We start from the raw sequence: 26,932 nt of genomic DNA on the forward strand, positions 1-26,932 counted from the left end.
AATTTGCTACATTCTTGCCCACTCTCAGCTGTCGTAGTTCTCCTATCCAAAATTTCACAGCAATTGTTTTAGCAAAAGCTGGCAATGAAATCTGCAGGTAACAGGACTGGGATTTAACATGAAATCAGTGGGTCGTAGTCTTCACACTAATTAGGATTTCCCTGTTCATAGATAAAGCCTCATCAAAGTTCATATCTTCAAAGGGAGTGCATTTTGATTATAAGAAGTCTAAATGAGGTAGGCTGCCCTATTCGTCACACCCTGCTATTTCTAGTATCTCTCATTTCCTTCTTTGCCTCTCAGCTGGAGTTTTGTCTGGTCCTCACTGGATCTGACTGCCATGGCCTTTGTTACTGGAGCTGTGGGAATGTGTGTACCGCTGTTTCTTTACGGGGCTCAGCTTGTCCAGGGCACTGTGTCACCGTGCCTCCAAGAGACATGCAATTCATCTAACAGGTGAGGTGCACACAGCTGTGGAAACACCCTTGGGAACACTGCACAGGGCTGAATCCCAGTTTGTTTAAAGACAGAAGGTAGGATGTGACTGTGAACGCTTCTCGTGAAGGCAGTTGGGTGTGAATGTTGTACTACCTTGCTTGCCGGGATGCTGAGGCCAAGTGGCCTTTTGCACCACCAACAGCAAAACATCAGCAGCTATGATATTTGTTGAATATTTTGATTGTTCTGTGTTTCTTCTGCACTAGTTCTAATATTCTTGTTATCCTGTAGTTGTTATTTTCTTACACGGTAGTTGTTTCGTTGTTTTACTGTAGTATTTATGTTGTTACTCTGTTGTTTTATTGTAGTATTTTTGTTGTTACGCTGTTGTTTTGTTGTTATAACAATAGTAAACCAGTGTTTTGACCCTAATTTTACTATCATTTTACTACTCTTTTACTGTCAATATGCAATTCCCACTCTCCTCCACCTCACCCCCACCCCCTGTTTTTATGTCCTCCACCTAAAATAACCAGCCTGTGTTCACATCTGTCTTCCCTGTGTTTGATTCCTGGGCCAGGCCACAGGGTGCAGCTTTCCAGCACCCTCTGCTTGTGGGTACTTGCTTCCCTTGTTCAAACACAGCTGCGTGGTTGAACAACAGTTATTATTATTACTGTTTCTTCTTCTTATTTCACTAGTTTTCCTCCACTTTGCCTCTGCTTTGAGCAGTTGCACTTTGAGGGTGGCTTTGGCTGCCCCACCAGCCCTCTCCCTCTCTGGCGAGGTGATGCCGTGCAGACAGCCCTGGCCTGCTCAGCTGGGCTGCAGGGTCCCCGCAGCAGGGCCATGGCATGGGAGATGCTCAGGGGAACCGTGTTCTGTGTGGTCCGTGGCATCGTCCCTGCCATGGCGCCTGCCTGGCAGGACACAGCAGGGCTCTGGGAGCTGCAGGCACAGAGGCGAGGGTGGGATAAGGACAGGGGTGGCACAGGGACGCTGGCTGTCAGGGGCGCGGGGGGCACAGGGCTGTCAGTAGGAGGCGGGTGGAACGGCGGGGCCGGTGGAGCAGGGCCGCGAGCTCTAGAAGGCGGCGGCTGCCGAGGTAACGCCGCGCGGCTCCCGCAGCGCGCTCCGGGCCGGTGGCCGTTGCTGCAGAGCGATCGAGAGCGATGGCGCTGCCGGGCCCGTGGCGCTGCCCTTGTTGCTGGCCGTCGGCGCTGGCAGTGGCGCTGTCGGTGGCGGTCGCCTGCCTGCTGCAGGGATTGCTGCTGGCAGCGGCGCTGAGTGCGGGGGGTGCCTGCTGTGCGCTGCGGTCCCGCCCGCCCGCCAGGCGCCCTCCGGCCCGGCGCTCTCCAGCGCGATTCCTGCTCCCCCAGCGCCCTCCCCGACTGCGGCTGCCCTCGTACAGGCCCAGGCGCAGGCTGATCGCCCGCTTCCCAGCCACTCGGGACCAGGTTGCTTGGCGCCTGACGAGGAAAAGGGCCAGTAACGGCGGACCGGCCACTGTGATCGGCCGAGGTCTGAGCACCCCGACCCGCGGCAACTGCCTCGGGTGAGCGCGGGAGTAGGATGTGGGTGGGATAAGGACACGGGTGGCCCTGGTAAACAGGTGGGATAAGGACACGGGTGGCAGTAGGACACTCCTTCTCAGGGACATGGGTGGCACAGGGACACAGGTTGTCAGGGATGAGGGTGGCAGAGGGACGTAGGTGGGATACGGAGACAGCTGGCACAGGGACATAAGTTGTCAGGGATGGGGGCGTCAGAGGGCACGGTTGGGTGCAGACGTGGATGGCACTGTGATGGCGGTGCCAGGCCCATATCACTTCCCTTGGTGCTGGCCTGCGTGGTGCTGCAGGGATGGCTGTTGGGCACAGGGGGTCCTGGGGTGTGATGAGATCCTGCCAGCCCGCATCGCTCCTGTCTTATGTCGCCCGTACGGCAAAACGACCTCTACAGTGGCGTGACTGCAGGCGCCGTCCATGCTGAGGGCACCCGTCCCGCCGCTGCTGACTCGGGTGAGCTTGGGGGGAGGATGGGATCGGATCTTCCTGCCACTAACAGCGGCTCCAACTGTTGTCTGCCAGCAGAGCCCCGCCGCAGTCCGTGCGCCAGCAGGACCCGCTGCCGCAGGACCGGAGCCCTGAGACCGTTCCCCCACCGGTACGCTGGGACAGATGATGAGAGAAAATCTCTTTGCTGTGCTGGCACCTTTTCAGCTGGAGGCAGCAGCGCGTGTGGGAGCCCTGTGTTCCCACTTTGACACAGGTCTCCTCAGCAGCTGCTGAGCTGTAGTAAAACACTGCTCACGTCTTGGGCTGGGCTTGCAGATGTGTGAGTGGGACGTAGTCGTGGCTGGTGGAGCTCTGCAGCTGTGCAGTGAAAGGTTTTATCCCGGGTGGGTCAGTAGGGAAGGGTTTACTCTGGCTGGGCCAGCAGCGTCCTCCCTCCCTCCCCATTGCCTCGGCCAGTAAAGAGCCTGGAGGCTGCTTGCTCCCAGAGCGGATTCAGGTTGAGGTGCTCAGACTTTGCCCTCCACAGACGTTGCAGAGGTCAGTTGAGCAGTGTTGAAGCAAGAGAGGCTGTGGGCTCAGTAGCCAGCACCTGGGAGATGGGATTTACTCTGTGATGAGCAGGAGAAAGGGAGGCTGTGCTCCCCTGAACCAAATGAGTTACTCCTGGTCTCTTTCCACATGCCAATAGAAGAGGATGTGCGTGAGGGAGTCCCCGCAGTCTGGCCCAGGATCCTGCTGCGAGGTGCCACTTTGGACAGGAAGGTAACGTACTGCTCATCCAGCCGGTGCCTGCTTGTCAGTGCCGGCCAGGAAGAGAGCAGTCGCTTTCCCAGCTGAGCCGGTGCCCAAGGCCTGCTCTCCACCGGAGCTGGGACATTCCAGGCCCGTGAGACATGGCTGCTGGGTCACCCAGTGGTGGGGAAGCTCCCTTGTTGTGTCCATCAGCATCCCTGCTGCCTTGTGCCCCTGCGGCGCTGGCGGCAGCGCTGACCTGCACCATCCCTGCCCTGCCCGCAGGCCGGGTTGGAGCTCGAAGGGCTCAGACTGCTGCAGCGGTGGCGTTGCCCTGTGGCACTGGCATGTCCTGTCCCAGCCTGGGGCTGACCCTAACTGGCTCTCTCCCACTTGCACAGGGAATGGGAATTGTTGCGACCGGAAGACCGTGCTCCAGGAAGAGCCAACAAGGCCGTGCAGACCGAGGAAGGTGAGTGTAGGTGGGGCCCAGCTCTGTGCCGGGCTTGGATGGGCCCCTGGCTTGGGCCTGCTCACATTCCAGGCGGAACTCATGGCAACACTTCCTCAGCCGAAAGGGAGAGGAAACCCCGTGTGCCCATCGCGGAGAGGGTCCCGTGGCACAGTGCGAGATGTGGGCCCGTGTGGCAGTTTGTGTGGTTTGTGGTTCGGGTGGGCAGCGTGCAAGGAGCGTCTGTGGAGGTGGGAAGGGGCCGCCGGCCCGTGGAGCCCCAGCAGGCTCTTGTGAGAGCTTCCCCACGGATCTCTTGTGGCCAGCTGCTGCCCCAGGGCATCGCAGCCTTGTCTGTGGCTGAAGGCCGTGTCCCTGGCTCTGCCCTCCAGGATGGGCATCCGGAGAGGAGTGAGAAGGGACAACCCCCTTGGTGCAGGCCAAACACCTCTGCTGGGAGCTGCTCCTGACTTGTCTCCTCCTGTAGCTGTCAAGAGGCCCGAGGAGAAGCGGCGGCAGTCCCCGAGCCCACCACCTGCGCTGGGGAAAGGAAGGCCACGCAGGAGGAGCATCTGCCTGCTGGTGCCTGGCGAGACCCACCCACTGGTGCTGGTACGTCGCTGTCTCGCAAGCCTCTTTTGCCCTCCTCTGGGGATAGAATGTGCTCAGTGCAATCCCTGCAGGGCTGGGAGCAGGCTGACCTGCCTGCCTTGAGGCAGGAGGCCTCATCCTTGGCCGAGTGGGAACTGATGCTCTCCCCTGCCCCAGCGTGTGGTGGCTGTGCGTGACTGCTGCCCGCTGCTGGAGCAGGTACTGGCCTGGGCAAGGCTGCCGTGGCCTCAGCGCCAAGCCGGTGCCAAAATGAAGGGGGATCGGAGCTCCGCCGTGGCTGTGGCAGAACCACGGCTTCACGGCTCTGGCACGCGCCTGCTTGCACACCTCCTTCAGAGCGGCTCTGCTGGCTGCCCTGAGAAGGAGCTAAGCTACTGCTCTCTCTTGGCAGTTCCCTGAGCTTATTCCTGGGTACCCCACCACAGAGATGACCCTAAGCGAGGAGAGGGAGGCAGCGTGGCAGCGCTACCGACAGCTCTTGGGACCTAAGGCTGGTAAGGGCAGACTGGGAATGCGAAGGGCACGGCAAGGAGGAGAAAGCCACGGCCTGGGCTGGCAGGGTGTAGCGCAGGCCGAGGAAGCTCCTGGGCCAGTGCTGCCTGGTCCTCGGGTCTGATGCTCTTCGAGACTTGTGAAGACTCGGGACGGAGTCCTCGTGTCCCGCAGTCCCCAGGGTGGTTGATGGGCGAGGTTGCCCAGGGCCGGAGCTGCGAGCTGTTCAAGCTGGGAGGCTCTGCTAAGGGGTAGTCCCGTGCGGCAAGTTGCGGGTCCTGATTTCTTGCTCCCTGCCAGCAGCCATCACCCAGGGCTGCTCAGGCACCAGCCACACACAGGCAGCATCCACGACCACAGCATCAGTCGTTTCTGGGCAAGCGGCTTCCACCACCACCGGCTTTCCTGACACCACCCAGTCCAGCAGCAGGAGCGCGCCCGTCTTGCCAGGTGAGTCGGGGTGGACAGGGCTTCTGTGGGGGTGAAGGGCAGGGCTTGATTTAGGCAGCAGCTTTCCTGCCGCACCTGGCTGAGCTGCCAACTCCCTAAAAGCCAGGCTCTTCCTCCTTGGCCGACCCCGGCTCACAGTGGTGTGCTGCTTTCCAGGGACTCCTGCACCCTTCTGGGGCCAGCGCCCATCAGGCCTCGGACGAGACCCCGCTTCCTCTGGTATGGACGCAGTTGGTGCTTCAGGCTTGAGGAGCTGATGGGTGGTGTTGTCCCCTTGGGCTAGGGGATGGCGGAAGGGCCGGCTCGGGTGGTAGCTACTGGCCTCCAGGGATGCAAAACCTTCCATTCCCCCCGGGATAGGGATGGGGGTAGCCCCGGTGCCAGCTCAGAGTGAGGCTGCAGAGACCTGAGCAACAGTTGTGCTTCCAGGTTCGTCCACCTCTTCCAGCCGGGCAAGATCCAAGGACAGAGCCTGCAAGCGGCACAAGGCACGGATCCATCATTTCTGCAATAAGTAATGGCCAGTGCTGCTGGCCCCCACCTGTGCGGGCTGCGGTCCAGAGCAGCCCCGAGGCGGGACCAGAGTGATGGGGCCAGGCCCCGTTTCTGCTGCCAGCAAGAAGCCGTGCTGGGTGGCAGCGCCTGGGGTGGGACAGGGGGAACTCTTCCTACTGGAAGAGCTCCCCAGCCGGGGCTGATGAACCTCTGTGCGTCTGTGCAGCCTTTCCGTCCTGGCTTTCTTTTGCCACGTTTCCTAAGGTGTAAACTTTTGCTCCAGCCCTGGCAGTCTCTCCCCTCCCTTCTTATCCCCTTGCCCATGTTGGGGTGCTCTGGAGCCACTGGGGGAGTCCCGAGCGGACTGGGGTCCTCCCCCTCCCCAAATCCCCATTGCTTTTCATTTGTGGCTCACCCCCACCTGTTTGGGACTTACCAGCTCCCAGGACCTGCGGTGCTGTCTCCCCTGGTGCTGTGCAGTGGGAGCGCGGCAGAGGCTGCTGGAGCCAGGAGTCACCCGAGAGCTGCTCCCCCCTGCCCGTGGGGTCCTCACCACCCCCAGGAGGCCTTCGCTGCTGGGTCTTTTACTCCCTGAGCCCTGTAATTGTGTGTGCTGGCTGCAGTCTAAATTAGCCAAAACCCCACAAATATTGAAACCTTCTTTAAGGAAATCACACTTTGTTTTGATATTTGAGCTGTTACAGCACCTGCTTCCTTCTAAATTGCGATGCACATGGGTGGGACTAAACCTGTTCTCTTTGGTTTTTTTACTTCCCGAAGGAGGAGGACCGCAGAGATGCCAAGTGGCCTTTTAGGCCACCAGAGGCAAAACGTCGGCGTCTATGATGTTCATTGAAGATTTTTATTGTTCTGTGTTTGGCCTACGGCTGTTGTAATATTCTTGTTATACTGCTGTTGTTTTGTTCTTATACTGTACTTGTTTTGTTGGTTTATTGTAGCTTTTGGTTGTTATACTGCTGTTCTGTTGTTAACACTAGTAAACTAGTATTTTTACCATAATTTTACTATCATTTTAGCGTATTTTTTTACTGTCAATATACAATTTCCACCCCCCCTGCTACATCCCCCACCCCCTGTTTTTATGTCCCCCACTTAAAATAAACAGACTATGTTCACATCTGTCTTCCTGTGTTTTATTCCTGGGCCAGGGCGCAGGTGCCACTTTCCAGCACCCTTTGCTTGACCCATCACTAGGCGTCCCCTCTGACTGCAGATGCTCCCCATGGTGCTGCAGCACTCAGTTTACAGAAGGTCAAGGACAGAGAAGTGCCTTGGCAACGGCAACCAGAGGGGTCTTTACGCTCTTGAGCAGAGGTGGATGGGCTGAAGAGAGCCTGTCTGTATGCAGCACAGATATAAGCTGAGAAACCCACCTCAAATTGATGGGGAGAGCCAGTTTCTCTCAATGGGGAGCACTTTACTCAGTGTCTGTCTTCTCAGCATCCAGTTTTGTCTTGCCTTGTAGGCTGTTTCGCTTGTGTGCTTTTCACTGCTTTATTGTTTATCTCTTCAGCATTACATCCATATCAGATTGTTAGCCTTCACTAGTCAGTTTTGCAAGCAAAGTAATGACTATCTCTTTCTCTGTGTTTTGGGGAGATTGACCTGTTAGGAGAGACGGGTTTAATACAGGATAGTTTGGCTATTTGCACAATTTATGCCTAAATATGCACAGTTCTAAAGATTTTCTGAATTGAATTTCTCTGCACTTTCAGGACACTAAAAGAAAACCAACCCTGGTCATCACCAAAGGGGTCAGACAGAGACCTGGCTGCCAGTTACCCGACAGTGGGACAGATAAGCCCTTGAACACGAAAATCCATGAGTTTGGATATGGGGCAGCCGTCAGAAGCGAACACTAAAAAGCTTCTAGGTTATTCACATAACTAATTCACTCCTTTGTCTGCAGAGTACCCCAGGGAGTGTTACTGGCCAGGCATTATACTTGTATTTGTTCTGACTTCAAATGCTTATTCCCTATGCAGAGGAATGTGTGCAGTTCCTACAAAGTATGATTACAGAACACTGTTTGGTTGAAGTGGACTAACTCAGTTGTTTTGATCACAAAGGGGGGAAGCAAAAGTGAGAATCAAAATATGTGGAGGAAGAAAGGAAGAAAAAAAGATACTCCAGACACTAAAGATTCACAGTGCCAGTGCTCTGCCACCAGCCCTCTTTCACCAAAACCAAGGAGCCGAATACCTTAGCTTAGCTGCTGTGTTGAGTTCTCTGTCTCATGCTAGAAGAGAGGGTCCCAAAACACATTTTAGATGTTTTGTAAGCAATGTGATTTTCATTCCTGGCTTCTCAGTTCCTCCTGTGTACAAGCAAAGTCTCAGTGTCAGAGAAACAAGACGAGTTGCTTGGTGTAACTTGTGGGTACCCTTTACATTCCGTGGTGTACGTGGAAGAAGAGGAGAGTTATTTCATTATGATCCTGTTACTGCTCCCGTTTCAGTAGTCACATTTTGGCATGTTTATTGGATGTGATGTGGTGACCAGGAAACCGTAGCATGCCCCAGCATACATCTCTTAAGTAAACTGCATGCTTCCCTCGTACATACTGTGAAGCATTTTGGAACCTGTGATGCAGAGCGGCATGGTGTGATCGTATCTTCTTTACCATCCCTGAATATGGTGAAAATGTCCCCAGATGCCTGCCAATGTGTTGTAGATAGGAGAGTAGCGTGGCCAGAAAATCAGGAAAAGGTAGAATATGGATCTAGGTTTAATGTTTTTAATTGCCTGATAAATTGTTTTTAGGTACAAGGAAAAGTTTTGGCAAAAAAGGTAATGGCAAAACTGATTGCCTCTGAGGATAACCGAGGACAGGGTTTGGACAGAATAAAGCCCACTGTCATGAATTTCATGTCACTTCAATAAGATTATCATAATTGAATAATAAATCAGGATATTTCTTTTTAAATTGTAAATTTAATATTTTAATAAAGCAGCCACTTGGTCTTTAAAGAACATTTCAGTATAATTTGTCTATTTGAGCTTTTCTAGCTTAGAAGCTTGAAGTTTCAACTGTCAGGCAACTTTTATGACAAATAATTAAATCTATTTTTCTTTTGGGGGAATATATTACTTTCCTATTAAAAATGTATAAGTACTTATATTCTGGCCTTGTGAATCGTAAAAGGATGTAAAAACACATTAAAGCATGACTGCATTGACTCCTGAGACATCTTCTTGTTCCTGTACACTGAACAGGCCCCTAGGCCCACTGAGCTACAGACAGACAGACATCGGGCACAAGCCTGGTAACTCACTGCAGTGCTCCTGTGCTGTAGGGAGTGCACAAATGGAGGAGCTTCTGCACGGTTCAATGGCAGGAGCACATTTTCTTTCCTTTAGAGGAAATGTTCATCAACCCTAAAGCAGAAGCAGCAGGACTGCAAGGAGTGGGGAGCCACACGGGAGATGTTTCCTCAACAACACTGCTGCTAAAGACACTTCTTAAGTACCTCTCTTTGGACAGTTGAGCTTCCTTGCTCCTCGAGATCACAAAATGCACTCCAGGCATGGTGAGGGAATGAAAGGAGGAAGAGCTTTATTTTAATTATGTCTTTAAAAGGTTAGAAAGTCTATTTAGGGAAAAACTTGCACCCTTGGAGCAAGCAGCTCTGTCTTAGGAAACGGCTTCCAAATCCCTGCCCAGCTACTGCCAGTGCTGCTAAAATACTTTACAAAGCAACAAGATAAAGTAGAAATTCAGAACTTTCTTGATGTGGGGGCATAAATTCTGGTTTTGAGTTAATTCAGGCAAAACTACAAGGAGGAAGAGAAAGGAAGTTGTTATTCAGGGGCAATAAGACTGACCCACAATGTGAGTGGCTAATTACGAAGTATTCAGCTGTCTCTGTCTGGCATAAGTATTTCCAAAAACCTCTGACTTGGAATAACAAGTCTCCACAACATTCCTGTTAACACATGAAAATACACATGTGTTTTCTAATATATTTAAAAATACATGGCTCTATAACCCAGAAGTTTCATGCTAAGCTTTTTATTCCCTTAACAGAAGACTTTCTCAAGCAGGCTGAAAAAGTGCAAACATGCACAAACAGTAAGAGCCCTTTCCCAAGGCCAGTGAGATGCTGCCACTACAGGGAATGGGGGTGCCAATCTTGTCATGAATGTGATGCCTCTGAAGGCCAACAGTCCTGATCCTGTCAGGGATGAGGTGAGCCTCACCTTGGGCTGCCCCACAACCGCGAGACACCGGCCTCAGGGAATGCATCAGGTGCTCAGGGGAGCAGTGGTCCCGTCTGTCACAGTGAGCTGCTGTGAGGGTGGGCAGAGAGGAGTCTCCTGTTCCTGCTGCAGCTACCTTGGGGCTACCTGTCAAGGTGACACACACTGCTGTGGGTTAACTGCTGCTACAGCCACACAAACAGCCATAGGCTGGACTTGATGATCTTAAAGGTCTTTTCCAGTCTAGTTGAGTCTCTGATTCTATGGGATGAGATGCGGGCCCTTGCACCCTACCACAGGATTAACTGCTATTTGAGTATCTACTTCAGCCACTGTCTACTGCATTTTATTTTCCTACCCTCCCCTTAGGCCCATCTGTATAGGAACGATGGAGACTGAACACCCAGCCTAAATAGATACAACAAGGTAAGTCCCTGGGTGTCACAGATTTAAAGCCAACCCCTTGCAGCCACAAACTGTGCTACTGGCTGTTCCAACTCAAAGCGAGGATGGCCTTTTCCCACTGCTAAAGTTCACGATTTATAGGTGTGACTCCTTTGTGTCTTGGAACATGGGTTTCTTCACTTGATGGCTGCTGTGTTTAACAAGCTCTCAAATGAAAACAAATCCCAGGGTTGTGTGGGTGGGGAGCGCAGAAGAGCATCTCCCGTGGCGTGACTTGTTACAACAAGTACGGGTTTGTTCATCAGAGCAGCAATGAAAAGAGTCCGACGATGCATCTTCAGGGATATTGAAATGATAGTGCTATAAATAGCTGTGAGTAACTAACTGCATGTTCCAGAAAACCCCACTGAACTATTACATTGTAGTTTAATTTTTTTCTCATAGCATCCTGTCCTTTGGAAGAGCTAGAAATGTCTGTTCTGCTGCTTCTCCCCCCGTCAGTGTGCGGAGAGACACATTCCCTTCGCACCAATTTAATATCTATGAAGCTCCTCCACTGTGCTCCCCAGCTCCTTGCACTATCAGCCAAGGTTTTTTCCCCTTCCTTAGTGATTCTCTTTCCTCTTACTAAGTGGAGCTCACTGTGATACAGCCCTTCTCATTTCCCAGTGGCCTGGAGCGCATTTAGGGCAGCATCAGGCAAGAGAGCAGGCTTTCAGTGGCAGCGCATGCAAAACGCTCTGTGTAGCGTGAGAGGGACCCACCCAATTGTCTATAAACGGGCATGACTGAACATGGGCCAGAGACAGTGGCTCTGAGACAATATGAACCAATATGAAGATGTTACCTTTTACTCCGACAGACCTGTTTCAGGTATAACTGTTTTTACAGATGCTAGCAGAAATAATCACATAGCCGGATACGTTTGGAAAACAGAAGATGGTTGGAAGAAACAGAAAATACCTGGTCGCTCTACACATTCCTTACAAACATTAGAACCAAGTGCTGTTGTTGCGGTATTTCAACAATGGCCTGATACTCCGCTTAACATTGTCTGTGATTCTTTGTACGTCGTAGGAATTGTTCAGCGTCTAGAGAGGGCAATTTTACAGGAAGTTATTAATCGCAGGTTATGGACCTTGTTGAAAACTCTGTTACATCTTGTAAATAATCGTAACTGTAAATATTTTATTACGCATATTCGCAGTCACTCGGGCCTCCCAGGGAGCCTCAGTGATGGTAATGACAAAGCAGATATATTAGTCGCTCCAGCATGGGCGAGACCACCGGTAGATACTTTTCAACAAGCCCGAGCATCTCATGCCTTCTTTCACCAATCGGCAAAGATGTTAGTTCGCCAGTTTGGCTTGTCCCTGACAGATGCCCGAGGCACTGTACAGTCTTGTCCTGATTGTCAGGGCCAGACAATAGGTATAGGCCTTGGAGTCAATCCTCGAGGTCTCCAACCTCTCCAACTTTGACAGACGGATGTAACCCATGTATCATCTTTTGGAAAACTGAGGTATGTCCATGTTATTATCGACACCTTTTCTCGCTTTCTTTGGGCTACCCCTCTGGCTGGTGAGACCGCACGCCACGTAATCATGCATTTGCGCGGCCAGGGAGGGCTGTTTTGCAGTTATGGGAGTACCTTTACAGCTTCAAACAGGTAACGCACCTAGCTATGCTTCTTTAACACTGTCTGAAAATTTAAATAATTGGGGCATTGCTCATATCACTGGTATTCCTCATTCTCCTACAGGTCAGGCTATTATTGGATGTACGCATCAGACCTTGAAACAATTGTTAGAAAAACAATAAACGAGGGAAGAAGGGCTTACCCCAGCAGCAAGAATACAGAAAGCTGTGTATGTTATGAACTTTTTGCAATTGGTAGGAGACTAGTGACCCTCCTGCTGTAATACATGGTCAAGCGTTAGGGTCAGGTTATGTGAATAAGACTCAGGGTATACTGGTCCAGTATAAGGATCTAGAAACGGGTACCTGGAAGGGTCCTGTGGAAGTAAAACTAACCGGTCGAGGATATATGTGTGTAATCACAGACTCTGGCCCGCGGCGGGTACCAGCTCGGTGAGTGAAACCTTGGAAGGAGCCAGCGTTGCCAAAAGAAGCCGGAACACCCTCATTGCCGGCGAATGAATCGGCTGGATGACGACGAGGCACGAGCCAGGTTTCACGCCTAGAATTTCTGAAGGAGAGTTTGAGCTGCAGAGACGGGTATTGGAGCAGAAGCAGCAGATACGCGTTATTCAATTTGAATGTTCAAAGCCCTTACTGGTGCCATACATATGGCAGATTCCTCCTGAGCACTGGGAGGGGACTAAGCAAAGGTGTGCTAAGCGATTTGCTTGGAAGCACAAAACCAGATGTAGTCATGAGTGTAAACAGACTATTCTTTCTTTCAATATTCATGCTTATGTTTCAGAGAGGTAATACTGCTTTTAAGGCTAATGCTTATGTAGATCTGTTAGCAAAGGTAGTTAATTATACGCACGTGAAAAACTGTTGGGTGTGTGGAAATGTAGAGCAATTTAATGCACCATTATTAGGAGTCCCTTTAAGTCTTAACTCTTACAGCCTTTTGAACACGTCATATCAGTGCAGACAAGCCAGCGTACCCATGGAAGCAGCAACCTTTATGTCATTAGGAAATTGGTCAGCTGGGAAGTTGTTAATTCCCTGGGAAAATATCAACATATCAGGTGGACCATGGCAGACTGTGGACTTGGGACCCTATATACAACTCATTTGACAGTCTCTCTGTGATGCTCATGTACTAGAAGTTGGCAAATATAAGTATGTCCATGTTTCTCTCAACCCTTGGAGACCTTAATAGATATTGCTGACCACTTCTTCCGATCTAGGCTGGCCACCTGCGTCGGAATGAGTGTGCGTTTTGGTCAGTACAGAAGCCCAAGGCTCATGCGATGGGGGGGAGGCAGAGCCTCTGCGGGGACGCCCGCTAAAGGTGAGCCTGCCACCTCGCACTGCGATGATGCTTCTTGGAGCTGGTTTCTGATTGTCTTCACGGGGTCCTTGTGCCAGGTTCTGTACATGGGACAGTGTAGTGGGAGTAATGATTGTCTGGATTTTGTGTTTCAAATATTGTAATTGTATGGAGCTTGCTTGTGGGATCCCCTGTGTGTGTATGTGTGTGTTGAGGGCAGACGGTGTTCTGTGTATTTTTTCTTGTTGGGTTCATGTAAAAGTTTTTAATGGGTAGCAGATTAACATTTCGGGCAAGAAAGGGTTAATGCAAAAGTGTGGTTGCCGGCAGGTATTTATGGCTGCTGCTAAGCAGGCAGGCAGCTGTAGCTTCACATTCTCTGCTGCTCCTCATTCCTTTTCCATCAGAATGCCTTTGAATCACTTTAACCCGCCTCCTTCTCAAGAGCTGATGACCTGGGAGAGGGGGCATGTTTGTGTCCTCCTACCTACAGGTCCATGGTGGCTGCCTGCAAAGTTTGCAAAGCCTTGCCATGAGCTGGACAGACAAGTGGAGGAACCCGATGCCTCAGCTATAGGAGCTGACAGTGAATACCCCGAGCAGGATGAGATAGAGGAAGAGAAAAATGAATGATTGCAGGACATCACTTGAGGGCAGCTGAAAAGTAACAACTCGAATATGTGTGCTTGTAACGTAGCTGTTATTAGAGGCTGTGATTTTGTGTACAAAACCACCTGTATTTACTAGCCAGTTGCTAATGAGAAACTATACCTTGTATTGTGTGGATTCATTACTTGTAAAAGAGATGTCAGAGCATGCAAATTTGCAGCAGCTGCTAGAAAATGCTAAGGCAAAAGCTAGAAAGATTCTAATACGATGGTAGTGTTATAAAGCAGGTAATGGAGCAAATTAAGAGGGTGGGAGAACTCCACTGGTCAGAAAATTCTTTGGCTGGTTTCTCGCTGCCATCAGCATCTTCAACATGCTGCTGTAACCTGTAATAGTTACTCTGGTAATGTAAATCTGTGTGTGCTTTGCCACAGTAGCAACTTGTTACTGGATGAAGCAGGTGAAACTCTGCGTTGACAACGAAGTACAAGAACTGTGGTTGACCAAATGCCTGCTGCCACAGTCAAGGGCAAGACTGGGTTGGCCTCTGTGTTTGCCACCAAGAAGAACCTTTAGCTCCGCGGTTGGCTGCAACCCAGCAGGCGTGGAGCGGTGGGGACACATGCCATGCCAGACCTTGATGTGAGGGATGGCCTCCCCTCTTATCAGAGAGCCATCCAGGAGAAAAAGGGCAGACCCAGCAGCCTGTGATTGGCATCTGTTGAAGAAATACGGAAACATGCTCAGATCTTACACATGGTGTATGAGGATGGGCAAGTCTATTGGCTGGACAATTTATTAGGTGAATGGGGACTGACAGGTTGGCTGGTTGCTCTAGTAAAAGGTGGACTACTGGTGTTTATTGTCATTTTAACGATTTTGAGTTTGTTGCCGTGTATTTTTCAATGTATCCAACAAACGATTATAAGTGCTACAAAGCGCGTTTGGCTTGTACAAAAAGAAAAAGGGGGAGATGTGGATGATTTTCTGGCAAAGAACAGCCACGTACCCAGATCAGCAAGTGCCTACGTGGAGCTCGACATGGATTCAGGGTCATCCAAGAGCAAAGGAGGACACAAATAAGGGAGCGAGAAAGCAAGATAAGAAGGAGCTGGAATTTACTGAGTTGCTGAATTGTGGACTGTGGGCAAGCTTTGAAGGTCAGGCTCTCACACCTGTGCTTAACCAATTATACATTAGTTGTTAAGGGCCTTAAAGATATGTATCCAATCACAATGTGCCAAGTTATTGTAAGCTACTTTAAGCAATAGTATATAAAGAGTTAGTTTTCTATAGTAAATGGCTTTTGTCTGATCACATTGATCTCCAACTGAGTCCATTCCGTGACAGAGGGGACCGTGGTTGCTAAAATCTTGGCAAGTGAGATGACATCGTGACACCAAGTAGTCCTGGCAGTTCTGTGTACTCCTGGCTTCTCAGCTGCTGCTTGTATTGTGCCAGAGATGCTCAGTGCTCTGTGTGCTGCTGTCCTTCCCTGGGTCCTGTGAAGGACCAGCAGAAGCAGAAGAACCGGTGCTAGACCTCCCAGGCAAGGAGTTATCTGTAGACACAAGCAAGGCTGGTTACAGAAAGGGTACCTGTGGAGTGAAAAGCCTACAGAACTTCAAATTCAGCATTAGAATTACGGACTGGAGAATGGCAGCTATGCTCAGAAATGAATGTAACTTGCGGTTTGTAGGTCATTTTTGTAAAGAAGAGTGGCTTTGGTGATGTATGGTGACTTCAGAGGAAAAAAGACCTATTAGATCCTCCCTCTGCATCATAAAGATACACGACCGCTCCCTCTGATTCTGGAGTAAAACATGTGAAGAAAGAAAAGTGAACAGTAATATTCCAGCTACAAATGCAAGAATCAATCATGCAGCCATCAGCGTTACCTGCGTAACTTCAGACTGTTATTCCAGCAAACATTCTTCCCCCCTCATCGTGTACATGCTAGTTAATTTTATAGAGAACTTGGGAGGATCTGACAGAGTACTTCCAAAGCACTTGGTGTTCTCTGTGGAGAAACATCACAATGACGTGACAAGAACAGAAGATACCTTCACATTCCTCTATTTCAGGAGGTCTTGATGCATCCAAGTGCCTCCTCAGGTAAGAAGCACATCAGCGCCTGCCCTGGCTGCTGTACAGTTTAACCTGTGCCTCTTCCATTCTGCAAGAACTAGGCTAAAATCTTTCCTTCGTCCTGCAGGAACAAGGGAAAACACCAAACTCATGACCAAGTCCTCTAAAACACCAAGTTCATGACCAGTCAGGCAGTAGAAGGTCTTTCCACTGTTCACCTTTGACATGACGAGCATAAGTAATCCCAACCCCAGGGATGGTCCTGATTTTACAATGAATGGCTCAGCCGCCCGAGTGACAGTGAGGAACTCACCCTGAAGGCCCACTGCCAGTCACGACAGACCTGCCATGCCAGCTGCCAGGACATAGCCAAGACCACTGTAAGCAACAAAAAGGACTAATCAGTAGGCACCAAGGAATTCTTGCTGCCCAAAATGACATCTTGCCAGCTAAGGAGAGCACAGAGAACCCAGATCAGACAACCCATAAAGCAGTTTATTATTGGCTCTTTTCTGTCCTAGCCACATGAATAAAACCCTGCAGGAATTCCTTTAGCTTTAATCTGCTTTCTGGGCTCAGACTTGGCTGCCTGCTCTAATAAAGAGTATGTGTCCAAGGCACAGAAAAACCCTTCTCCTCTTCATCAGACACTGTCAATTCAACTGAAAGAGGAGAGGGAAGGGCCAGTTCTTCCTTGGGACGATTTAATGGGGGGGGTTCTTGACAAATTTGTCAAGTAAGCAAATATCCAAAAGCTTTTGCCTTCCAAAAGCCAGAAATAAATTACCTACCCCCAGGCACATATTTCTTTCAGAGTTGATTCAATCGTTTATCCCAATCCCACAGGTTTTCAGAGTTCAGATTCTCTCTAAAAAATGCTGAGGGGAAAAAAAGCTCATTTTTCTTCAAGGTAACTACAGAAATAAGCCTAACCAGCTCTATTTCAACATGCTAAGCAAGGGACAAACCCTTTTGCAAGAGCCAATCCAGACATACATCAAAATAGATCTGATCAAGGCTCAGGGCATATTGAATGCCTGGTGTGGTCAGATGGAATTTCAAAAGGCAGGTCAGTTACTAGCAAGAAAACCAACCTTCGCACTGGAAGGAAGAGGTAGAAGACAGATAGCATCGTGGTCCTTTTGGTTCCTCAAATAGGTCTGCAATGATGGTAGGTGCTATTGGGGAATAACTGGCCATGCCAATGCCAACTAGTCCTCGTGAAAGAAAGAATATCCAGTAATGCTGCAGGGAAAAGACACATCACAGTCCAAGATCGCCCGTGCGAGAAAGAAAGTTTGCTGTTAGAGGGATGCAATTTAGTGAATGAAATGTACCAGAGGAAACAAGAATTAACTGCCTTTTGCATATCTGCATTCCCTCCACTCGCACCTGCTTCCCAGAGCACTGGGACAGCTTCCCACTTCTGTCCTTTCTCCTTTCTGCACTGTAGTGATTCCTTAGACGGACACCCAGAGGGAATGACCGGATATGGTCAATAGAACACAAGCTTGCTGAACAAGCTGCAACACTGTAAGGTCATGGTCAACAAACATTCAGGACAAAACTAAGATCCCATCAACCGCAACAGTAATGGGTGGCTTCTCCATTGCCTAGGCTGGACTCCAGCATCCCATTAAGCTTTCCTGCACAAAGTCCATTTAATCCAGGCTTGGGGAGCAAGTGCTCATTGATAGCTTTTCCAAATGTGATTAGATAAAGACTAGTGACTCCTGCAAGACATAAGCAGATTATTTTCATAGGACTACAAAAGCAACTTACCAATTCACTGATGAAGGAACTGCTTCATGTGACACCAGAGCAGAAGAAAATGCCAGCTCCAAGAACAATTTTCCTATCGTACCGGTCACCAAGGTACCCAAAGACGGGGGCAGCCAGCATGTTACACAGGGTGAAGACTGGAAATCCAAGAACGATCAAAGACAACATGGGTCAAATTATTTTCCCCCTATGTACTCCTCATGCTTCAAACAAACTCAGGTTATTTTGGGGGCAGAGATTAAAGGCTGAGTTTGTAGAACTAGTAGGTAGATCCATATTTAGAAAAAGAGGAACGTAGATTACTATATATATATATATATATATATATATAAAAATAAAACGTGGGAATTGCTCAAGTTCTGTATTTCTTGAGAAATTGCTTCATCTTTAATGATTCACATAGTGTGGGATTCCTGAAGCACACAGCTCCAGTCTTCCCTGAACCAAAGACATTCAGGTTTGCATTAGAGTCAGCCTGCCCACCAGCGGAAGTGAGCAACACAGGTAGGACCTAGAAGAAATAAGTAAGTAGCCTGCGGTTTAGGAACAGGCCGCATAGATGCAAGGCAAAGCAAACTATCCAAACTGAAGAGATTTCATTACCTGTTTGCAGCAGACCTGTATCCCCATCACTGAGCTTGAAGTATTTCTGTATGTCTAACAGGATCCCTGCAACAAACACTCAATGACCCTGCTCATTCCTTGTTATTCCCTCATTTGCCAACTCAAAGATTTATTTCAAGAACAGCCCTTGCAAGAGCTGCTGCACACAGATGTAAACCATGACTCTACCACAAGTACAGATACACAGAGAATTAAAAATCCTTACCCCTAGTGATAAAAGTCACAATCTTCCACTCCAGAAGTCTTACAAGAGTCACTTGAGCCACCGTTTCAGTTACAGCTGTTCTGTTTCTTTTGCACCATGAGTACAGAAGCACAGAAACAACTTCCAGTTCAAAGCTTAATTGACACAAGTGGAACAAAACGATCGGATGAGATACAGATAACCGGATTTACACAGGAACATTTAGTGGTGACAATGACAGAGAAACATCACTAAAAGCAATCATTTCTATTGGTGATAAAAGGCTGACAGAAATTCCATCTTGATTTCTAACCATTCCATAGCTGTGGAGAAAGGTTGCAAGAGTTGTCCAAAGCCAGAAGTCTCTCAGAAGAGAGTCACACAAGCAACAAACGGATGGAAGATCCATGGGTCTGGCACTCATGGTTGCATGAATGCTGTGAGACAAAACAGTCATTTTCATCTCTACATCATGCCAAGGCTGCAGATCTGCTGCCTCCCCTAGCTTCCATTTCTGCACTATAATCCTGGAAGGAAAACACCAGAAGAAACTGCTGTAAATAAGCATAGTTCTACTCTGATACTGAGCCATATAAATTAAAAAAGAAACTTTTTCTCATGCAGCTTCAGTTTTGCCAAAATAGTCAAATTCCAATATTTTTAAAAGGATGAAGCCACTCCTTAAGGAAACAAGTTGTATGTAAACTGTCTGCTTTGCTCCCTACAGCTGATCTGCACACAACAGAGCACAGGGGGATGTTAGCGGCAGGTCCTTGCTCTGCGGTGCTACAGTGTCTTTTACACTCAACTCCACAGACAAGCGGCTTGTTTTCTGCCTGAAGATGGATGCAAACTCTGTCAAAGCCTGGGAGCAAAACTGCCCGGAAACCACAAGCTCGGAACTGCCACCAGCTTACTCTTTAACAAATACTCAAGCCTCTCCCTCACTTCCCTCTTCACTTACATTCAATAATGCGCTCATCCATATGGACAGCCAAGGCTTCGACACCATCCCCACCTCTGCTCTTGAGTGAGGTACCTGTCCCTGAAGGTACCTCACTCAAGAAACTGAGCTTATTAATGCAGGCACTTCACAAACCACCTTGAAAACTCTAAGCTCTTAGCTTGTACAGGAACTAAACAATAGATGACTCCTTGCACTTAATACCTCCCCCCAGCAAGCCTGTTCTTGCTTCAAGATAGTTTCAGCCTCTCCTGTCCCTTACCATTCACAAAGTCACTTGACAACAGAACTCCTGCACTGAAGTTTCTCACTAACACTCCTGTAGTCTCATTCAGCATGCACTCCTACTTGTTTCCTTCCCTCTTACGTGTGTGGTTAAAAAGTATTCAAACCAAAATAAGCTTCAACTCCTAAACCCACCAGCCTCTCAATGTAGAGAGATACTCAGTCTTCAGTTTCTGAATGGTCTTAGTAGGAAAAAAAAAGAGTGTACTGTCACTCCATATTAATTCCACATTTAACAATCCAGCCATTGGGTTTTCTCCAAAGCTTTGAAACATTTATGATTTCCAGGCCACTCGGAAGTAAAATATAGCAAGCTCACAACAAGTGTTTCCTCTTAATTTACAAATCAGATCCCTGAAAGCATGGTACATGCTAAGGGGAGATGCTAAACCTGAGAATTGACACAGACCACAGTTTACAGAGAATCCCAGACTTGTTTGGGTTGGAAGGAACCTTAAAGCTCGTGCACTTTCAACCCCCTGCCATGGGTAGGGACACTTTCCACTAGACCAGGTTGCTCCAAGCCCCATCCATGGGAGGGAAAACTCAGGTCCCCCACCAGTTTACAAGGAGCAATGCCTTGCTCTTATGGCTAGGTTTAAAAAAAAAAAAAAAAATAATAAAAAACCCCCAACAAACCTAAAAATCACATTTTGGATGAAGGATATTATTTATTAGAAAACAAGGTGTAAATTTAGTAGGTGACGCTTAAGGAAGTGGATCTTCATCCTCTTTACACTCTTCATTGCAGAAATCACACCACTGTCAGGTCATGAGGAAGTGAAGCTCCCTCTAAACAAACTTGCACAAAGACAACATAGCTCTTGCCCTTTTAACAGGGAGACTGGCATCACTATTCTGTCTAAGGGTGGTGAGGCACCCGAATGGGTTGCCCAAGGAAGTTGTGAATGCTCCATCCCTGGCGGTGTTCAAAGCCAGGTTGGACAAAGCCTTGGGTGACATGGTTTAGTGTGAGGGGACCCTGCCCATGGCAGGGGGGTCGGAACTAGATGATCTTAAGGTCCTCTCCAACCCTAACATTGGAATAAGGCCTGAAATATTGAAATAGGCCTGCTGTGCCTCTGATGAAGAAGCTCAGGGCCTGTAGGACTCCAACCTGGTTTATAAAGTAGTTGCGTGTGTGTTCTGAGCAGCTAACCTGTGGCTGGCAGATGGCCTCTTCCTTTTAACCATACAAAGATCAAAGGTCAACATCAGCTGCCCTGTGGGACAAAGTCAAATACGGATTGCAGCAGATTTCCCTCTCGCGTCATCCTGCAGCCTGGAAAAGTCCTTGCCAGGGCCGGGGAGGGAGAGCGGGATCTGGTTTGGGAACAGCAGGTGCCGCTGTGCAGCTGCGCCAGACCCGGCTCTGCACTGCCGCTGCCCGCAGGCTGCTCCCCGGGCTCCCCTTCAAACGCTTCTGGTTTAAACACTTGCTTTCCTGGGAGCGTGGCTGTCTGCGGAGTGTGCTTCTTGTAGGGGATTCTAATTGACAATCAGATTTGCATCCTGCTTGCAGCCGGAACAGCAAGTCCACCAGTGATGTAGTTGGATCACAATTTGGAGGCAGTAAAGGCTGAAGTGAGTAAAAAATGAAGTTTCCTGAATCATAAATGAACATTTCTGACAGTTCAACAACAAGACTACTGTCAAAGTTGCTCTGCTGCAAAGATGTTCCTTATAACCTCCAGCAATGCAGTAGAAACAGATTTCAGTTTTTCTTTAGCAAAGGATTTCCACAGCATAAGGACATACTGCCGAAGCCCAGATGGTTCCACTTCAAATCAAGTCCAAGAGCCCTTTATCTCTAGAAGATGAAGAATTAGGTTCATATCTTACTGAATCCACCAGTTTGATGGTCACCTGGTGATTTGCAGCACCTTAGTTTTAAGATTTCAAACTTCCGTATTGACCTCAAAGGGGATTTTCTGCTAAACTACTAAGCAGAAAGAGGCCAGTAAAAAGTTAATTCTCTCCTAGAGCAGGGCAGGAAAGAGGCAAGATTTGGACAGTTTTGAAAAAGGAGAGCTTTTGTCTGCTAACTTGCTGTGCAGACTGAGACTCGGGTTTTAGACTCGGGCAGAGTTAAGGAGTGCTTCAGCTGCTGCATCTGAACAGTTCGGAAAACCCACATGTTACTCTCATTTGTATCGGTTACACAAGCAAAACCATCTTGGGGCATTTAGACTTGCCCACAGAACGCTTCCATTTAGCTACTAATTTGCTACATTCTTGCCCACTCTCAGCTGTCGTAGTTCTCCTATCCAAAATTTCACAGCAATTGTTTTAGCAAAAGCTGGCAATGAAATCTGCAGGTAACAGGACTGGGATTTAACATGAAATCAGTGGGTCGTAGTCTTCACACTAATTAGGATTTCCCTGTTCATAGATAAAGCCTCATCAAAGTTCATATCTTCAAAGGAGTGCATTTTGATTATAAGAAGTCTAAATGAGGTAGGCTGCCCTATTCGTCACACCCTGCTATTTCTAGTATCTCTCATTTCCTTCTTTGCCTCTCAGCTGGAGTTTTGTCTGGTCCTCACTGGATCTGACTGCCATGGCCTTTGTTACTGGAGCTGTGGGAATGTGTGTACCGCTGTTTCTTTACAGGGCTCAGCTTGTCCAGGGCACTGTGTCACCGTGCCTCCAGGAGACATGCAATTCATCTAAGAGGTGAGGTGCACACAGCTGTGGAAACACCCTTGGGAACACTGCACAGGGCTGAATCCCAGTTTGTTTAAAGACAGAAGGTAGGATGTGACTGTGAACGCTTCTCGTGAAGGCAGTTGGGTGTGAATGTTGTACTACCTTGCTTGCCGGGATGCTGAGGCCAAGTGGCCTTTTGCACCACCAACGGCAAAACATCAGCAGCTATGATATTTGTTGAATATTTTGATTGTTCTGTGTTTCTTCTGCACTAGTTCTAATATTCTTGTTATCCCGTAGTTGTTATTTTCTTACACGGTAGTTGTTTCGTTGTTTTACTGTAGTATTTATGTTGTTACTCTGTTGTTTTATTGTAGTATTTTTGTTGTTACGCTGTTGTTTTGTTGTTATAACAATAGTAAACCAGTGTTTTGACCCTAATTTTACTATCATTTTACTACTCTTTTGCTGTCAATATGCAATTCCCACTCTCCTCCACCTCACCCCCATCCCCTGTTTTTATGTCCTCCACCTAAAATAACCAGCCTGTGTTCACATCTGTCTTCCCTGTGTTTGATTCCTGGGCCAGGCCACAGGGTGCAGCTTTCCAGCACCCTCTGCTTGTGGGTACTTGCTTCCCTTGTTCAAACACAGCTGCGTGGTTGAACAACAGTTATTATTATTATTACTGTTTCTTCTTCTTATTTCACTAGTTTTCCTCCACTTTGCCTCTGCTTTGAGCAGTTGCACTTTGAGGGTGGCTTTGGCTGCCCCACCAGCCCTCTCCCTCTCTGGCGAGGTGATGCCGTGCAGACAGCCCTGGCCTGCTCAGCTGGGCTGCAGGGTCCCCGCAGCAGGGCCATGGCATGGGAGATGCTCAGGGGAACCGTGTTCTGTGTGGTCCGTGGCATCGTCCCTGCCATGGCGCCTGCCTGGCAGGACACAGCAGGGCTCTGGGAGCTGCAGGCACAGAGGCGAGGGTGGGATAAGGACAGGGGTGGCACAGGGACGCTGGCTGTCAGGGGCGCGGGGGGCACAGGGCTGTCAGTAGGAGGCGGGTGGAACGGCGGGGCCGGTGGAGCAGGGCCGCGAGCTCTAGAAGGCGGCGGCTGCCGAGGTAACGCCGCGCGGCTCCCGCAGCGCGCTCCGGGCCGGTGGCCGTTGCTGCAGAGCGATCGAGAGCGATGGCGCTGCCGGGCCCGTGGCGCTGCCCTTGTTGCTGGCCGTCGGCGCTGGCAGTGGCGCTGTCGGTGGCGGTCGCCTGCCTGCTGCAGGGATTGCTGCTGGCAGCGGCGCTGAGTGCGGGGGGTGCCTGCTGTGCGCTGCGGTCCCGCCCGCCCGCCAGGCGCCCTCCGGCCCGGCGCTCTCCAGCGCGATTCCTGCTCCCCCAGCGCCCTCCCCGACTGCGGCTGCCCTCGTACAGGCCCAGGCGCAGGCTGATCGCCCGCTTCCCAGCCACTCGGGACCAGGTTGCTTGGCGCCTGACGAGGAAAAGGGCCAGTAACGGCGGACCGGCCACTGTGATCGGCCGAGGTCTGAGCACCCCGACCCGCGGCAACTGCCTCGGGTGAGCGCGGGAGTAGGATGTGGGTGGGATAAGGACACGGGTGGCCCTGGTAAACAGGTGGGATAAGAACACGGGTGGCAGTAGGACACTCCTTCTCAGGGACATGGGTGGCACAGGGACACAGGTTGTCAGGGATGAGGGTGGCAGAGGGACGTAGGTGGGATACGGAGACAGCTGGCACAGGGACATAAGTTGTCAGGGATGGGGGCGTCAGAGGGCACGGTTGGGTGCAGACGTGGATGGCACTGTGATGGCGGTGCCAGGCCCATATCACTTCCCTTGGTGCTGGCCTGCGTGGTGCTGCAGGGATGGCTGTTGGGCACAGGGGGTCCTGGGGTGTGATGAGATCCTGCCAGCCCGCATCGCTCCTGTCTTATGTCGCCCGTACGGCAAAACGACCTCTACAGTGGCGTGACTGCAGGCGCCGTCCATGCTGAGGGCACCCGTCCCGCCGCTGCTGACTCGGGTGAGCTTGGGGGGAGGATGGGATCGGATCTTCCTGCCACTAACAGCGGCTCCAACTGTTGTCTGCCAGCAGAGCCCCGCCGCAGTCCGTGCGCCAGCAGGACCCGCTGCCGCAGGACCGGAGCCCTGAGACCGTTCCCCCACCGGTACGCTGGGACAGATGATGAGAGAAAATCTCTTTGCTGTGCTGGCACCTTTTCAGCTGGAGGCAGCAGCGCGTGTGGGAGCCCTGTGTTCCCACTTTGACACAGGTCTCCTCAGCAGCTGCTGAGCTGTAGTAAAACACTGCTCACGTCTTGGGCTGGGCTTGCAGATGTGCGAGTGGGACGTAGTCGTGGCAGGTGGAGCTCTGCAGCTGTGCAGTGAAAGGTTTTATCCCGGGTGGGTCAGTAGGGAAGGGTTTACTCTGGCTGGGCCAGCAGCGTCCTCCCTCCCTCCCCATTGCCTCGGCCAGTAAAGAGCCTGGAGGCTGCTTGCTCCCAGAGCGGATTCAGGTTGAGGTGCTCAGACTTTGCCCTCCACAGACGTTGCAGAGGTCAGTTGAGCAGTGTTGAAGCAAGAGAGGCTGTGGGCTCAGTAGCCAGCACCTGGGAGATGGGATTTACTCTGTGATGAGCAGGAGAAAGGGAGGCTGTGCTCCCCTGAACCAAATGAGTTACTCCTGGTCTCTTTCCACATGCCAATAGAAGAGGATGTGCGTGAGGGAGTCCCCGCAGTCTGGCCCAGGATCCTGCTGCGAGGTGCCACTTTGGACAGGAAGGTAACGTACTGCTCATCCAGCCGGTGCCTGCTTGTCAGTGCCGGCCAGGAAGAGAGCAGTCGCTTTCCCAGCTGAGCCGGTGCCCAAGGCCTGCTCTCCACCGGAGCTGGGACATTCCAGGCCCGTGAGACATGGCTGCTGGGTCACCCAGTGGTGGGGAAGCTCCCTTGTTGTGTCCATCAGCATCCCTGCTGCCTTGTGCCCCTGCGGCGCTGGCGGCAGCGCTGACCTGCACCATCCCTGCCCTGCCCGCAGGCCGGGTTGGAGCTCGAAGGGCTCAGACTGCTGCAGCGGTGGCGTTGCCCTGTGGCACTGGCATGTCCTGTCCCAGCCTGGGGCTGACCCTAACTGGCTCTCTCCCACTTGCACAGGGAATGGGAATTGTTGCGACCGGAAGACCGTGCTCCAGGAAGAGCCAACAAGGCCGTGCAGACCGAGGAAGGTGAGTGTAGGTGGGGCCCAGCTCTGTGCCGGGCTTGGATGGGCCCCTGGCTTGGGCCTGCTCACATTCCAGGCGGAACTCATGGCAACACTTCCTCAGCCGAAAGGGAGAGGAAACCCCGTGTGCCCATCGCGGAGAGGGTCCCGTGGCACAGTGCGAGATGTGGGCCCGTGTGGCAGTTTGTGTGGTTTGTGGTTCGGGTGGGCAGCGTGCAAGGAGCGTCTGTGGAGGTGGGAAGGGGCCGCCGGCCCGTGGAGCCCCAGCAGGCTCTTGTGAGAGCTTCCCCACGGATCTCTTGTGGCCAGCTGCTGCCCCAGGGCATCGCAGCCTTGTCTGTGGCTGAAGGCCGTGTCCCTGGCTCTGCCCTCCAGGATGGGCATCCGGAGAGGAGTGAGAAGGGACAACCCCCTTGGTGCAGGCCAAACACCTCTGCTGGGAGCTGCTCCTGACTTGTCTCCTCCTGTAGCTGTCAAGAGGCCCGAGGAGAAGCGGCGGCAGTCCCCGAGCCCACCACCTGCGCTGGGGAAAGGAAGGCCACGCAGGAGGAGCATCTGCCTGCTGGTGCCTGGCGAGACCCACCCACTGGTGCTGGTACGTCGCTGTCTCGCAAGCCTCTTTTGCCCTCCTCTGGGGATAGAATGTGCTCAGTGCAATCCCTGCAGGGCTGGGAGCAGGCTGACCTGCCTGCCTTGAGGCAGGAGGCCTCATCCTTGGCCGAGTGGGAACTGATGCTCTCCCCTGCCCCAGCGTGTGGTGGCTGTGCGTGACTGCTGCCCGCTGCTGGAGCAGGTACTGGCCTGGGCAAGGCTGCCGTGGCCTCAGCGCCAAGCCGGTGCCAAAATGAAGGGGGACCGGAGCTCCGCCGTGGCTGTGGCAGAACCACGGCTTCACGGCTCTGGCACGCGCCTGCTTGCACACCTCCTTCAGAGCGGCTCTGCTGGCTGCCCTGAGAAGGAACTAAGCTACTGCTCTCTCTTGGCAGTTCCCTGAGCTTATTCCTGGGTACCCCACCACAGAGATGACCCTAAGCGAGGAGAGGGAGGCAGCGTGGCAGCGCTACCGACAGCTCTTGGGACCTAAGGCTGGTAAGGGCAGACTGGGAATGCGAAGGGCACGGCAAGGAGGAGAAAGCCACGGCCTGGGCTGGCAGGGTGTAGCGCAGGCCGAGGAAGCTCCTGGGCCAGTGCTGCCTGGTCCTCGGGTCTGATGCTCTTCGAGACTTGTGAAGACT

General features: G+C 51.0%; 1 pseudogene across 1 annotated transcript in view; it reads right to left on the reverse strand.

Annotated features, from left to right (window-relative positions):
• Positions 1-23,390, reverse strand: part of LOC308232925 (protein spinster homolog 3-like) — a 121,162-nt pseudogene extending 97,772 nt beyond the window's left edge. The window contains exons 1-5 of the transcript in view: positions 23,244-23,390; positions 21,865-21,931; positions 18,365-18,430; positions 17,762-17,898; positions 17,074-17,224 (exon numbers count right to left, since the gene is read on the reverse strand). The product of the transcript in view is annotated as a protein spinster homolog 3-like (transcript). The remainder of the gene's footprint in view (positions 1-17,073; positions 17,225-17,761; positions 17,899-18,364; positions 18,431-21,864; positions 21,932-23,243) is intronic.
• Positions 23,391-26,932: the final 3,542 nt, after the last annotated feature.

This window comes from Psittacula echo (assembly GCF_963264785.1).
Source record: "Psittacula echo genome assembly, chromosome: 1".
NCBI lineage: Eukaryota > Metazoa > Chordata > Aves > Psittaciformes > Psittacidae > Psittacula > Psittacula echo.